At 43.6% G+C, this 15,000-nt stretch overlaps 1 protein-coding gene and 1 long non-coding RNA gene across 3 annotated transcripts in view; both read left to right on the top strand.

The window, feature by feature from the left end:
• The window catches only part of LOC135110454 (synaptotagmin-4-like), a 90,158-nt gene that overhangs the window by 35,638 nt on the left and 39,520 nt on the right, over positions 1 to 15,000 (top strand). The window lies entirely within an intron of this gene.
• Positions 13,112 to 15,000, top strand: part of LOC135110453 (uncharacterized) — a 2,483-nt gene continuing 594 nt past the window's right edge. Inside the window, exons 1-2 of one of the 2 annotated variants that reach the window (XR_010273280.1) lie at positions 13,112 to 14,576; positions 14,672 to 15,000. The exon at positions 14,672 to 15,000 is cut by the window's right edge and continues 594 nt beyond it. This is a non-coding gene — a long non-coding RNA (uncharacterized LOC135110453). Of the gene's footprint in view, positions 14,577 to 14,655 lie in introns of both variants that reach the window. The other variant, XR_010273279.1, reaches the window with a different exon arrangement.

Below are 15,000 nucleotides of genomic sequence, written 5' to 3'. Positions count from 1 at the left end.
TCATTTTTCATCCATTTTACTGTAAACTCTAGAACTCCCTGCATGCCCCTGTACTTCCTCCTGACTGTGATTTAAACATCCAAGCGTGAGGTTTCAAGACACTTCTACAGGTAATTTTGGGTGTGTCCTCACGGTCTCCTTATGGGTCTGGCACCTTTAATGGGCTTCCTTACTCGTACCTGCGTTTGTTGTTCTTGGCCAGACCCTCTTACATAAAAAAAGAAACACGTCTTTAACAACTTCTACTACGACTTCTACTACTACTACTACTACTACTACTACTACTACTACTACTACTACTACTACTACTACTACTATTACTACTACTACTACTACTACTACATTAATAATTCTCCTTTGCACCCAGTGTCCCGAGGCGTAGGTGGTTGTCGTGGTGGTGGTGGGGGTGACATGCAACACGGCAGCTCCACCTTTAATGTCTATATCAGTCTGGACTCATCATCTTTTCACCACCACCACTGCCGCCCCCACCTCCACCACCCCAACCACCACCGCCACCACCTGTAGTTTCCTCGCCCTCGCATGAATGAACACCACCACCACCACCACCACCACCAGACAGACTGACTGACTGGTAGACCGAAAGACAGACAGACAGACAGACAGACAGACGAGAAGGTCCTGAAAATATAGTAAAAAAGAAGGCAGAAGTCAAAATATCAAGGAAAAAGAAAAGGGAATTATGGGAAAAGAAATGTGAGCCTAACAAGAGGAAAAATTACAAAAAAAAAAAGAGAAAAAGAAAGGTGACAATTACACAGAATATCACGTCATCCAGAACTCTCTCTCTCTCCCTCCCTCTCTCTCTCTCTCTCTCTCTCTCTCTCTCTCTCTCTCTCTCTCTCTCTCTCTCTCTCTCTCTCACGCTCGTAAAAGTGAAAATGTGAATGTGAATGTTTTTGTTTTGATGACGTAAAGATGCGCACAAAAAATATGTCTGTTGTGTTGTGCAGCTTTTCGTTTTGTGCTATTTTTGGGTTGTGGTGGAAAAATAGTGGTTTTGTTTCGTGTGTGTGTGTGTGTGTGTGTGTGTGTGTGTGTGTGTGTGTGTTATATGTATATACATCAAAGTAACTTTAATGACATCCATCCACACACACACACACACACACACACACACACACACACACACACACACAAAGATTAAAGACGAGATTAATTAGCATAATCTCTAGTGGAAATTATTACCTTCTACTGATGCCCTTTTTTTTTATCATCATCATCATCATCATCATCATCATCATCATCATCATCTTGTCTTTCCTTCTGCTTCATTATCCTCATCTCCGTTTCTGTCTAAATCATCACCATCTCTCTCTCTCTCTCTCTCTCTCTCTCTCTCTCTCTCTCTCTCTCTCTCTCTCTCTCTCTCTCTCTCTCTCTCTCTCTCTCTCTCTCTCTCTCTCTCTCTCTCTCTCTCTCTCTCTCTCTCTCTCTCTCTCTCTCTCTCTCTCTCTCTCTCGCAGCACCTGTTTACACCTGCTGCACGAAGTGGGTCAAGGGAGAGAGAGAGAGAGAGAGGGAGGGGGTGGGAGATGGTAGCACCTTAATAACACGCGTCATTGAGTGAGTGGGAGAGGAGAGGAACAGAAAACGTGACCCACTCCTCTGAGGCTGTTTTGAAGACCCGGTGTTGTAGAGAGGAACCTGTTGTGATGTGTCTGTAGGAAGGGGGATGGGAGTTAGTGTGTGTGTGTGTGTGTGTGTGTGTGTGTTTTATGGAATGGTAGTAGTGATGGTGGTGGTAGTAGTAGTAGTAGTTCTTGTTGTTGTTGTTGTTGTTGTTGTTGTTGTTGTTGTTCTTCTTCTTCTTCTTCTTCTTCTTCTTCTTCTTCTTCTTCTTCTTCTTCTTCTTCTTCTTCTTCTTCTTCTTCTTCTTCTTCTTCTTCTTCTTCTTCTTCTTCTTCTTCTTCTTCTTCTTCTTCTTCTTCTTCTTCTTCTTCTTCTTCTTCTTCTTCGTCTTCGTCTTCGTCTTCGTCTTCGTCTTCGTCTTCTTCTTCTTCTTCTTCTTCTTCTTCTTCTTCTTCTTCTTCTTCTTCTTCTTCTCCTTCGTTCTTTCGTCTTCTATTCAAGTAAATGCGGAAACACAGGGAGCATTCTATAGCATCAAGATCATCACGGCACCATCTGAAATGCAAAAAAAAAATAAATAAATAAAAAAACAAGTACGATATTAGAAACAGGAGACAAACGAGAGAGAGAGAGAGAGAGAGAGAGAGAGAGAGAGAGAGAGAGAGAGAGAGAGAGAGAGAGAGAGAGAGAGAGAGAGAGAGAGAGCCCTTGTTTCACTCCTCGTACACTTTCCTTCTTGACATGGTTGTGCTGGCGAGCTGACAAACAGGTCACTCCCTCGGGGTTATGAGAACGTACGATTAGTGGAAGGCCTGCGTCATCTCTGTGTTCTCCTTGACGCCTCCCTCCAAGCACTTCCTCTTACGTGGACACGAGGCTTCACTGCTCAGGCGGAGGCACTGTTGGCAGGCACCGGCACCTTTTTGAAACTTTGTACCACATTCTGAAACGCTTCTGAGCCACACTACAATCGCTTTCAAAGTCTCTAGTTGAAGTTACACGGGGTTTTGAAGCATGAGAGGAAAGTGAGGCTGAAGGACATAAAATATTTCCTTATATTTCAACCTAAGGGCACATGTACTGCATTCCAGCTTCAGTTTGAGCCTCCGTGCCACCTCTTCCACTCTTAACCTTTTGACTGCTATTTGGGGCACCTTTATTTAATTACTAATCACTGTGACGTGTCTTGACTTCTTCTACAGCCACCTCCAATCTTCAATCTGAGTAGAAATTGCAAAATCTATTCTTTTTTAATCTACTTTCTTGTAAATGCTTATAAAGATTTCATGCATTGCTTCTGGTGGTGTTTTTTGTTTCTCATCGCAATGAAAGGATTAATTTGATGCTTTACGTGGATGGGAATAGTCAATCTACATTTAAAGAATAAAGTTCCTGGGAAATTACATTCTGTGGTGATGTTATTCAAGTAGTTACGTTTGATGTTGTTGAGGCGCGCTGCCCTTCAGTTAGTTAGCCACACTCAGGTCACGACTCACCATTGCCGGCAAAGATTCGGCAGCACTGCGTACGTCACGTCTCCCTTTACAAACAGAAGAAACGAAAGTGGCAGTGGGAAAGAAAATATCAAGAAGGATAGTGAATAGAAAGATGCAATAAAGTAAAAATGTGGTGAGTAGAAAGGTCCAATAGCGTAAAAATAAGAAAGATAGTGAGTGAAAAATGCAATAAAGTAAAAAAAAATAAGAATAGTGAGTGAGTAGAAAGAGGCAATAAAATAAGAAAATTAAGAACAGTGAATAGAAAGATGATAAAGTAAACAAGGAGACAGCTAGCGAGCTTTACTGAAAGATATATTTCATTAGAGAATGCACTTTGAATTGATTCCTTTATTGTTCTTTCTCTTTATTCAGTATTCTTTTTTTTTTCTTTTTTTTTTTCCAACCACGTACATTACATTCTCTGAATTTATGATTCTGACTTCACATGACCTTTCACTCCACAAACATGAAGACAATTTGCCAGCAGTCCCCGGGAGCTCTTAATGTCATTATTGCTGCTTTGCTTCTGCCGCGCCAAGCCAAGCCGCCCCCTCATGACTCACCCGGAGCCTGCAATGGCTTCCCTCGCCCCTGTGTCTCCTGGAACTTATTTACGTTGTCACTTCTCAGACACTTCCACTTGAACAGCGACTTGCGCGTTACGAAGCTGCCCACACACACACACACACACATACACACACACACACACACACACACACACACACACACACCTAAAGAAAAAAATTAGACATGTATAGATATGGAGACGGAACCACACGAATGTAGCTCAGGGCCGGTAAATTACAACTAGGTAAATAAAGCTAGGTAAACACACACACACACACACACACACACTGACATAGGAATAGATCAGTGCCATACATTACCAGAGGAAGTGATGTGTACAATATTCATAAATTTAAAGGATAAATACATGATATGACCGTTTGGTATTAAGAGACTAGACGTGACAAGCCTGGCTCAGTGCTGTGAAAAAAACAAACAGGAACTAAACACACACACACACACACACACACACACACACACACACACACACACACACACACCTGCCATTTCCCACCACATCAGTCCTAAGTCATTGCATTCCTCAGTTTACCATTTCACCGACATAAGACTGGGAAGGAATCACCAAGCCACAGCCACACCACCACCAGCAGGAGAGTTTGGTGCAGTGCGTGAGGCTGGCGGGCGTCTGAGAGGCGGCGAGTGCTCCCGGCCCCGCCTTCCCTGCTCCCACCGCCCCTCTTGCCGCCATCTTGAGGGGCCTGGCAGTCGAGGAGCGGTGGTCAAGAGGCTAACCCTTTGACAGCTAATGAGACCTTGACACAGTTTATTATGATGGAGAATATTAATGTGGAAAAAGATATTACTTGTACTGTAAGGTCTTCACAATTTAATTATTCCTTCGTCGTCAGTGTCGCCTTACGAAATTGTGCTTTAAACTTCCACCACCCTTTCACTGCAATATGGTACCTCTTTCCTTAATCACTAACCACTCTGGGACATTTCTTCTTTTTCTCCAGCCACTTCTAAACGTCATACTGGCTAGAAATTACAAAAATTATTCTTCTAAATACCTTTTCTTTCTTGTAGACGTATATAAGGATTTCGTTCATTGTGTTTAGTGTCGAGAATTGTTCCATGTCGCAGAGGAAGAGTCAGAGGGAGGCATTACGAGTTACTTAGAGGGTGACATTCATTTTTGATCGGATTTGTATGAAATTTGGTGTGTGTGTGTGTGTGTGTGTGTGTGTGTGTGTGTGTGTGTGTGTGTGTTTCTTAATTGTAACATCCCCCAAGTTTCGTTAAGGAGCACCCAGGTCAGGTAAAGGGTTAAGGACAGAAGGACGCTCCTCCACCACCACCTCGCATTTCACGTCACATTTCATTTTCAACACTTCCTATTCATTATTTTCCTTTATCCACTTTTCTTATGCTGTATATTCTTTTGACAACTTTTTATATTGCATTATTTTCCTCCGTGTATTTCTTATTAAATAGTTTTCTCTTGTCACCTCCAGTATTTATAATTTTCTTCTTCCCAGTTTCTTTATTACATTTCTTTCGCTTCAGTCTCCATATTGTTTCTATATTGTATTATTTTCTTCTCTCCAGTTTCTTTATCACATTATTTTCGTTTCAGTTTTCATATTGTACCTATATTTATCATCTAACTTTGTATATTACATTACTTTCGTTCAGTTTCCATTTTGTATCTATATTTATCATCCTCTAACTTTCTTTATTACATTACTTTCGCTTTAGTCTCCATATTGTCTCCACATGTTCCTTTGTTCACTGTCAATACCAAATTGCTTTCTTTTGTCCTCAGCCAAGACCTCCCCCTCTCGTAGCGCTTCAGTTTTCATAATGCATCTATTTTTATCATCTAACTTTCCTTATTACATTATCTTCGCTTTAGTCTCCATATTGTCTCCACATGTTCTTCTGTTCACTGTCCATAATAAATTGCCTTCTCCTGTCCGCGCTGTATCATATCTCAGCCAGAACCTTCCCTCCCGCAGCGTCTGAGTCACCAAAGGAACTGAACATCTGAGCCACTGCCGGTGAAGGGGTCAGGCAGGCAAAGCTGACCTCCCTGACCTTACAAACTCAGTAATTAAAAAGGTGCACTACATTTTAACTCTGGCATTGCGGATGCCACCAGACGCGAGGCCAGCGTTCACCTTTGGCCTTTCGTTATTAATTCATTCACAGACTCGCCGACAAAAAGCTAAACTAATTAACTGAACTCGCTCAACCCTGTGTGTGTGTGTGTGTGTGTGTGTGTGTGTGTGTGTGTGTGTGTGTGTGTGTGTGTGTGTGTGTGTGTGTTTGCAAGTGGTTGAATTAATTTTGCCTTATACTTTGATGCTTTGTACGTGTGTGTGTGTGTGTGTGTGTGTGTGTGAAGGTGGGTAGAGGAGTGCTTTCATGCCAGCGTGCGTGCCTGCTTGCGTATGAGTGCCACACCCTTCACCCGCAACAACTCACCACGTACACTCTCTTCCACGAACAAGTACAAATCTGGGAGCGTGGAGGAAAGCCCTTAACATTATCAAAACAACACACACGGCGGAGCGCGATATAAGCTGTACTTGTTAAAGCGGCGAGCGAGCCCCGTCAGGCCCCTCCCACCCTTTCAACCCGTGGCCAGCCCAGTGCATCGCGGCTCACAACGCTCTCCAGACACGCACACACTTGGCACGCAGCATGCAGCCAGGCGATTTGTTCATTTATGATTTCTGACTGAGCTTCTGCACTGGTAGCGAAAGGGAGGGAGGGAGGGAGGGAAGCAGGGAGGAAGGAAGGAAGGAGGGATGGAAGGAAAGGGGGTATGGAGTGTGAGGGTACGAGAAAGAAGGGAGGGAGGGAGAAAAGCAGGAAAAAAGAAGAAAGAAGAGCACGAGGGATGGAAGAAGGAAGGGAGAGAGGAAGGAGAGATGGGAATAAGAAAACAAGGAAGTAGGGAAGGAGGGAAGGAATTAAAGGGGGGAAAAAGGAGCAAAAAAAGAAAAGAAATGAAGAAAGAAAGGTAAAGTGGAGAGGAGGGAAAGGAGAAAGTTACAAGTAAATTGTTTTATCAAATTGTTTCCTCCTGGCTGGAGATTCCGGACCTGGACCCGCGACCCGGAACAACAACAGCGACGACGACAATGACGACAAGAACAAGAGTTGTTGTTGTTGTTGTTGTTGTTGTTGTTGTTACTATTATTATTATTACATATGTGAATTAATCGATTAGCAATATTCACAATTAAGGCAACAATTTAGCGAAGTGGTAAGCTAGATCTGTTATATATAGACCATTGAGATGCAGCACCTTGGAAGAGCCACCTGCATGTCCCCCAACACACATCTGTCACCCCTGTAATGCTTGTAATATGTAATCCCGTGCTTCATTATTTTTTTCCACCTCATTATGACTTGAACACACAAAGCGAGGCGTATCATGACATCTTAAGGAAACTGAACTGGCTAAACTTCTCAGAACTTCTCCATACAAACTTTCAGTGAGTAGGAATTAGTTTTATTGATGCACTCCGGCACAAAGTCCTTTACTAATCTTACTTAAGGACCGTGGCCAGATTCCCTTAAAATGAAAATTGCATAAAGACAAGTACACTTTGGAATAATACTTTCTTTTGATGTCCCCCCCGTTAATTTTATGCATACGCTTTCATTTAAATAAATTAGAATTCTTGCTAAATTCTTGCTGCTGGAGTCCCTGGCCAGATTCCCTTCCGTGTTAAGAATTAAAACTGAAAAGTACATGTTAGAATTATGGTTTTGTCTGATGGTCCCCCACCTCGTTAGTTTTAGCCATACACTCCTGTAGAACATTTACAAACCACGCTACACCTTTTTGCAGTATTCCCTGGCCAGCTTCCCTTCCGTGTTAAGAATAAAAATGGAAATTGCAAAAAAAAAAAAGAAAAAAAGGGAGGGGGTACAGGTTTGCAATAGTACTTTCGTCTAATGCTCCCCGTTAGTTTTATTCATACGCTGCAGAAGACCATTTACAAACCATACTAAAGGAAATTGCTGGTGGGCTTCCCTTAAATGAGAACTGTACCAAAAAAGAAAAAAAAAAAAAGGAAAAGAATAAAAGGAAAGGAAAAGATACACGCTGGAATAGCACTCTCATCTCCCCCCTCGCGTCCTCCAGCCCTTAACGACCACACTCTCAGCTGGGGTGCAATTGCCACGTATTCATTATCCCTGATGAGTCTCGGGGCGCACAAGCAATTATTCTCGTATCACCAAACATTTCATTGGCGGGATGAGCGTGACAGTTAATCCCTCAGATCAGTACGGCACCAAACAATGCCTTCATAATTAGGCCCACTGTATTGGATATCTTGGGAACTATTGGAACTGTCAGGCACAGAATGTCTTTTACCGTGTGCTTCCAATACAGCGAACGTTCAGCGATGCACGTACGCCCCTCACTGATTGCTGACGGTCTATCCCAGGCTGCCCTAACAAAGGTTATGTCTGTTTGTTGCTCTGTCCGGCATCTCTAGCGGGTCTGTTTGTCGTGTGTTAGATGCAGAGAAGTAAAATGACCTCTGATTTAGAAACGATGACGGTGATGATGATGATGATGATAGTAATAGTAATAATGATGATGATAATGCATTCAGACAAGATGGGTGTGGAGGCCAAGAGAAAGAAGTAAGTGAAAGACTGAAGATAAGCAGATCAGAAATGAACGCGTCTTAGATCTCTCTCTCTCTCTCTCTCTCTCTCTCTCTCTCTCTCTCTCTCTCTCTCTCTCTCTCTCTCTCTCTCTCTCTCTCTCTCTCTCTCTCTCTCTCTCTCTCTCTCTCTCTCTTACTGTTACTATTATTACCCATCAGTTTTTGTCCCCCGTCTGATCTCCTTCACACGCAACAGAAGAATGATAAAAAAAAAATGAAAAATGAAAATAAAAAGATAAATGGGGAAAGTAGAGAGGCACTTTCATGATAATAATGGTGGTAATGATGCAACAAGGATGACAACGATGATAATAAAGTCTAAACTGGAAACTGGAATAGCTCTAAGTTAATAACGTGATATTTAATGACCTATCAGCGCAGCAATACGAGGAACTGTAATAGAGTGGCTTAAACTGACTGATCTGTTCATTGACTGCCTGAGTGAGAGCGCCCCACCAACAGACCACATGACGACTGTTGCAAGAGGGGTGAAGAATACGATCAGGCTCAGTCGTGGATTGCTATTCTTCTACAGTGGTAAGCAAATGCATCAGAGGGAAGAGAGTAGGACAATAATGTGTTTGCTATTACGTGTCTCTCGTCAGTGTAGATCGTGTGTTTTGTAGTAGTAGTAGTAGTAGTAGTACATCAATAATAATAATAATGATAATAATAATAATAATAATAACAATAATAATTTCTTTACAGGTACGTGGGATCAGCTTCATGTCTGTACGTACACCGCTCAGTAAGTATACACACACACACCGTGATCGGCAATGTCATAATACTTATACTTTATCTGGTGTGTTTGGTTTTTCCGTCTATAATCCGTGAGAGCGCTGGGAGAGAGATGCGGTGTGTTTTTGTTCTTCGTTAATCTCTCTCTCTCTCTCTCTCTCTCTCTCTCTCTCTCTCTCTCTCTCTCTCTCTCTCTCTCTCTCTCTCTCTCTCTCTCGTTTCATTTCATGCGTCATTTTTCTCTCTTCCTCGCTCACCGGTGTCATATTTCTATTTTTCCTGGTTTATTTTTATATTTGCTTTCCTATGTCACGCTTCCTTCTGTCCGTAAGTGTTGTATATTTACCATTTGTATCAATGTCCCTTTGAAATTAGGTTGTTCCCCAGTTATTTACATCTCAGAATTCGTGCATCCCATCCTGACACACTTTCGTTTCCACATCCCTCACTTTCCTTCCAGTGCTGCTTGGATCAAAATGAAATGCCTCACTACACTGCATCCCACGCCTCACAGTCACATCTTCACAACATACCGAGACGCAAACATAATATATTACAAGACCGTGCAACACTGAACTGTCCTGAGCAACACAAATGCACCAACGTTCCATATCTTTCTGCCTGCACCACCGTCAGTCTTTATGGGTTCACTGCAGCGACATACACATACGTTCATACACCTACATTCCCTCACATTCAACCCACCACTGTAATATATTGACACTAATACATATCCACGCAATAGAAAAAAAAAAAGTCGTATATTACTCATTAAAAGAAATTAAAAACTGAATAAATAGTCCTGCCCACTCACACAGCAGGGGACACACACACACACACACACACACACACAAATGTACATGCGGCACACTTACTCAGTAGGGTTCAATGTACTCAAACACACATACACACACACACACACACACACACACACACACACTAAAAAAAAAAGCCCAACGTATTAATCCTAGCATCCCTGTCATCTGTTTTATGCACGAGATCATGAAGACTGCGAAATTTCTGCCATTTTTATTTAGACTAGTTAATGAAAGGTTGTCTTTATTTTATGTACCGTAGGGTAGTTATGAATTAGCTCGGATTAAATATAGTAAGCTGGGTTATGTTAGGATAGAGAGTTTTAGATTAACCTTATGATTGCTGCTTCTTTCCTTCAGTCTTAACAAAATTAAATTTTAGAGTATTATTTGGAAAGACACCATTGATACCATAGAATGTGATGAAGTTGTACAAATTCATCAGCGTGTGCAGTCTCTCTCTCTCTCTCTCTCTCTCTCTCTCTCTCTCTCTCTCTCTCTCTCTCTCTCTCTCTCTCAGATATTATAAAGCACAAGAAAAAAAACCATACCATCCCCTCGTTAAATATGAAACCTAACGTAGATCAAAGACTAGTCAAAGCAGACGTAGAATACACAAGCACAATGAACCAGCTGCAGGAAATAGGAATGTTTCCCCGCTATCCGGTGAAAGAACTCGGAACCTTCAACACCACCACAGAAAACGTTGCAGGAGGGAAGACTTTAAGGACAAACTGCGCTAACAAGTGTAGTGGCGGTCTTTTTTTTTCTGTTTTTTTTTTCTGTGTGTGTGTGTGTGTGTGTGTGTGTGTGTGTGTGTGTGTGTGTGTGTGTGTGTGTGTGTGTGTGTGTGTGTATGTGTGTGTGTGTGTGTGTTTCTAAAAGGGGCTCTGGCCAATAAAGAAAAGGCCTAAACCGAGGTCACAGTGCAGTCAGTCGCAGGCCAAGAGAAATGAGACGACGCGCACCACTAGTTAGGTTAGGCTAGGTCACGTCACGTCACGTCAGATTATATTACTCTAAAACAAAAAATACGATCATAACAACACACACCACAGTGAAATATATGATTCTGGTCGCCATAAAACAATAGCTTCGTCCACAAGAGATGAAGGAGCGTGATTCTAAAAATACAGTGTTTGTTCCTCCCAGGCCCTGTTTGCCTGGGTGCTTGGGTGTGTGTTCCCAGCCCCGCCAGGGAGGGACCGGCAAACAATACGGGGGAAAATTCAGGAGATAGAGAGGAAGGACATGAAAGTGTGTGTGTTAGAGAGAGAGAGAGAGAGAGAGAGAGAGAGAGAGAGAGAGAGAGAGAGAGAGAGAGAGTAGGGATATAAAAAAGTAGAGAAAGGATATAAAAAAGGAGAGAGGGAAAGGAGAATATGGAAGAGTTAGGGTAAAAAAGGGAGAAAGGGAGAAATAAACAGAAAGAGAAAGTGGAGCGATAAGAAGAGAAAGGGAGAAACCAAATAAATGAAAAAGGGATAGAAAAGAGGAAAAGGGTGAGAATGAGGAAGAAAATTAGACGAGGAAGTTGAAAAGGAAAGAAAATAGGAAATGGAGAGAGAAAATAGGAAAGAGAAAAAGAACAAGGATAAAGATTTAATATGTATACAAAGAAATACACGAATAGATAGATAGATAATTAGATAGATAGATAGATAAATGAATGGATAGATAGACAGACTAGACAGACATTCTAGCTCAGAGAGAGAGAGAGAGAGAGAGAGAGAGAGAGAGAGAGAGGCAGTGTGTTGGGGGAGGGGAAAATGGTGGTGGTGATACTGCAACACCGGACTGCAGTGGTGGGGGAGGAGGGAAAAGTTGGGGAAGGGGGTGGTGAACAGGAAGAATAATGACTGTGTTGTGCACGATATGGCAGGAAAGTAGTGGTGGTGATAGTGTTCGTATTATGATGATGGGTTGGTGGTGATGGTAATGGTGGTGGTGGTGATGGTTGTAGTGGTGATGTTAGTGGTGGTGGTGGTACGTTTAGGATCTGTAGTCAATATGTTATCTGACTATCGATCTATTTAATCTATCAGTCTATCTGTATACCTGTCTTTCTGTTCGTGTATGTGTGTATGTATGTATGTATTATCTGTCTTGTCCAGAAAAAGAATTATTATCCAGAAAACGGAAAATACATCAATATCATTATCACCTCGTAGTTTAATTCTCTCTCTCTCTCTCTCTCTCTCTCTCTCTCTCTCTCTCTCTCTCTCTCTCTCTCTCTCTCTCTCTCTCTCTCTCTCTCTCTCTCTCTCTCTCTCTCTCTCTCTCTCTCTCTCTCTCTCTCTCTCTCTCTCTCTCTCTACATCGTGATAAACAGAACAATATCAACACACTGAAACAAACGTAATCTAATCAAACGTAACCTAACCTGACCTGACCCAACCCAACTTAACTTAACCTAACCAAACCTAACGACACACAACAGACAGGACACGAGGATGCACTAAAAATTCTCTCTCTCTCTCTCTCTCTCTCTCTCTCTCTCTCTCTCTCTCTCTCTCTCTCTCTCTCTCTCTCTCTCTCTCTCTCTCTCTCTCTCTCTCTCTCTCATGTAGGATCTGTCACTCACCTTTAGTCTACGTTATCTTGTCTCACAGCGGTAGTCATGAGTCCACGGGGCAGGTGAGTAAGCTGAGGTGAATGGGTGGGTGAACAGTGAGTGTGTACAGTGACAGGTGGTGGGATTTGGATGGTGATGCAGTGAGTATTATGGTGGAGGAGGAAGAGGACGAGGATTAACAGAATGAGAAAATGATCGAGACAAAGAACAAAAGACTGCGGAAAAGATGCAATTTATTGGGAGAGAGAGAGAGAGAGAGAGAGAGAGAGAGAGAGAGAGAGAGAGAGAGAGAGAGAGAGAGAGAGAGAGAGAGAGAGAAATGAAAGGAATGCGAGGAAGGGCAGGCCTCTACACCATGGGGAGGAGAATGGGGAGGGAGGGAGGGGAGAGGAATGAAGGGAGCGAAGGAAGGTAGGAATGGGAGAGGAGGAGGGGGAGGGCGGTGTGGAGGAACTGACGCACGCGCGGAGTCGAAAAGAAGAGGAGGAAGAGGAGGAGGGGGAGGAGGAGGAGGAGGAGGAGGAGGAGGAGGAGGACATACGTAGGCGGTAGTTGAGGAAGGGGTGGGGGGTTATCAGAGGCATGACACACACACACACACACACACACACACACACACACACAGAGAGAGAGAGAGAGAGAGAGAGAGAGAGAGAGAGAGAGAGAGAGAGAGAGAGAGAGAGAGAGAGAGAGAGAGAGAACCACCCTACCACCACCACCACTACCACCACCATCACCACCAGCCTCTATCCAGCCACGCAGTCCCCCGCCAGAGTTCGCGGGCAGCGGGATGGACCCCCACGCGACGCACCCTCCGCTCTCACCACACGAGGCAACCACCACAGCCACCGCCACCACGGACGAGGCGGAGACCTACACGCCCCACCAAGACCTGAAGAAGCCCCAAGCCCTCAGGAGAAAGCTAGTGAAGGTGAACAGGAGGCTTCGGTCAATGTTTACCTTCTCGCGGTCCTATTATGCCCAGTATGTGAGGTACCGGTTCTTGAAGGTGCGTTGGATAAATAACTGTGTGGTGAACTTCATGTAGGAGGCGCTGAAGGAGGTGGTGGTGGTGGTGGTGGTGGTGGTGGTGTTTTGTTATTGTTGTTGATATCGTCGTCGTTGTGGTGATGGTGGTGGTGATGTCGATGATGGTGATGGTGGTGGTGATGTGAGCTTTACCTTCGTTTTCTGTCTGTGCTTCTGTATTCTCTCTCTCTCTCTCTCTCTCTCTCTCTCTCTCTCTCTCTCTCTCTCTCTCTCTCTCTCTCTCTCTCTCTCTCTCTCTCTCTCTCTCTCTCTCTCTCTCTCTCTCTCCTTTTTAATCTCTTGTGTATAGCTTACTTCTGTTGTTTATCACTCTTTGTGTCTTTTCTTTTCTTTCGCTTTGTCTTTCTCCTCTCCTGTCCCTCTCACTCTTCATCTCGTCTTTGTTTTCCTTTCATATTCCTTGCTATTCACATTCTTCCCCTTCTTCGCTTTTATTTCATCCTTTCTTTCTCTTTGTCTCTCCCTTCCTCCTTCATGTTCTAATTCTTTCACCTCAAGCTCTTAGGTGTCTCTCTCTCTCTCTCTCTCTCTCTCTCTCTCTCTCTCTCTCTCTCTCTCTCTCTCTCTCTCTCTCTCTCTCTCTCTCTCTCTCTCTCTCTCTCTCTCTCTCTCTCTCTCTCTCATCGCCTTCACTGCGTCCCCTCTCGCTCTCCCCTCTCCCCCAATTCTCTCTTTACCTCTCGTATACCTCCCTCTCTCCCTCTCTGTCTCCGCCTCTTCCCTCCTTCCTCCCTCCTCTTTTCTCTCTTCCCTTCTATCTCAGCGTTCTGTCCCTCCCTCCCTCTCTGATTCTCTCTTTTTTTCTCTCTCTTTCCCTTGCATTTCTCTCTTTCCCTCCCTCCTCTGCACATCCCTCCCTCTCTGCCTCCCTCCCTCCTTCCCTCCACCACACTATTGACGGTATCCTGGACAAGGCCACGTCCCGCACTGACTCACCTTAAAACTGACGACCACGAAAAGCGACTCCTCTTCATGCGATTTATCCCAAACCGCACCGATCTCGACTCATACTTAAAGACGGCCAGAAATCCAAGGCCACATGAATACGTCTTCCCTAAGAGGATCCGGCAATTCAAAGGTAGGGAATCCACGCCACTTTACAAAGAAGCCAGAGGGATTCAGCCAACACAAGGTCAGTGACTTACAAAGGATTCTAGTGACTCACCTTTTCAGTGGAGACGAATTCAAGAGGTCCCATTGACAGCCAAAAGGGACGGAGCCACTAATTACCAGAAGGTCTTTGTGAATCAACCACACAAGTACCTATTGACTACCATCAGATCCTGGTGGTTAGATCCTTAAGAAGACCACGTGAACACCAGTCTAAGAGGTCCCATAGTCAAAGCACAAGTTCAGAGGTCCTTGTATGTAACTCTTGACGATAAGGGACTAATATGTCAACAAATTAGTCGTAGTAACAACTCAACACCTAATGACTACAGCAAACAAGAGGCTGCTGTCACTGCCAAGAGGTCCCAACGATACAAAGGATTACTGAAGGT

This window comes from Scylla paramamosain, chromosome 20, assembly GCF_035594125.1.
Source record: "Scylla paramamosain isolate STU-SP2022 chromosome 20, ASM3559412v1, whole genome shotgun sequence".
Classification (NCBI taxonomy): Eukaryota; Metazoa; Arthropoda; class Malacostraca; order Decapoda; family Portunidae; genus Scylla; species Scylla paramamosain.
Note: the sequence above shows the minus strand (reverse complement) of the source record. Positions and strands in the feature narration are given on the sequence as shown.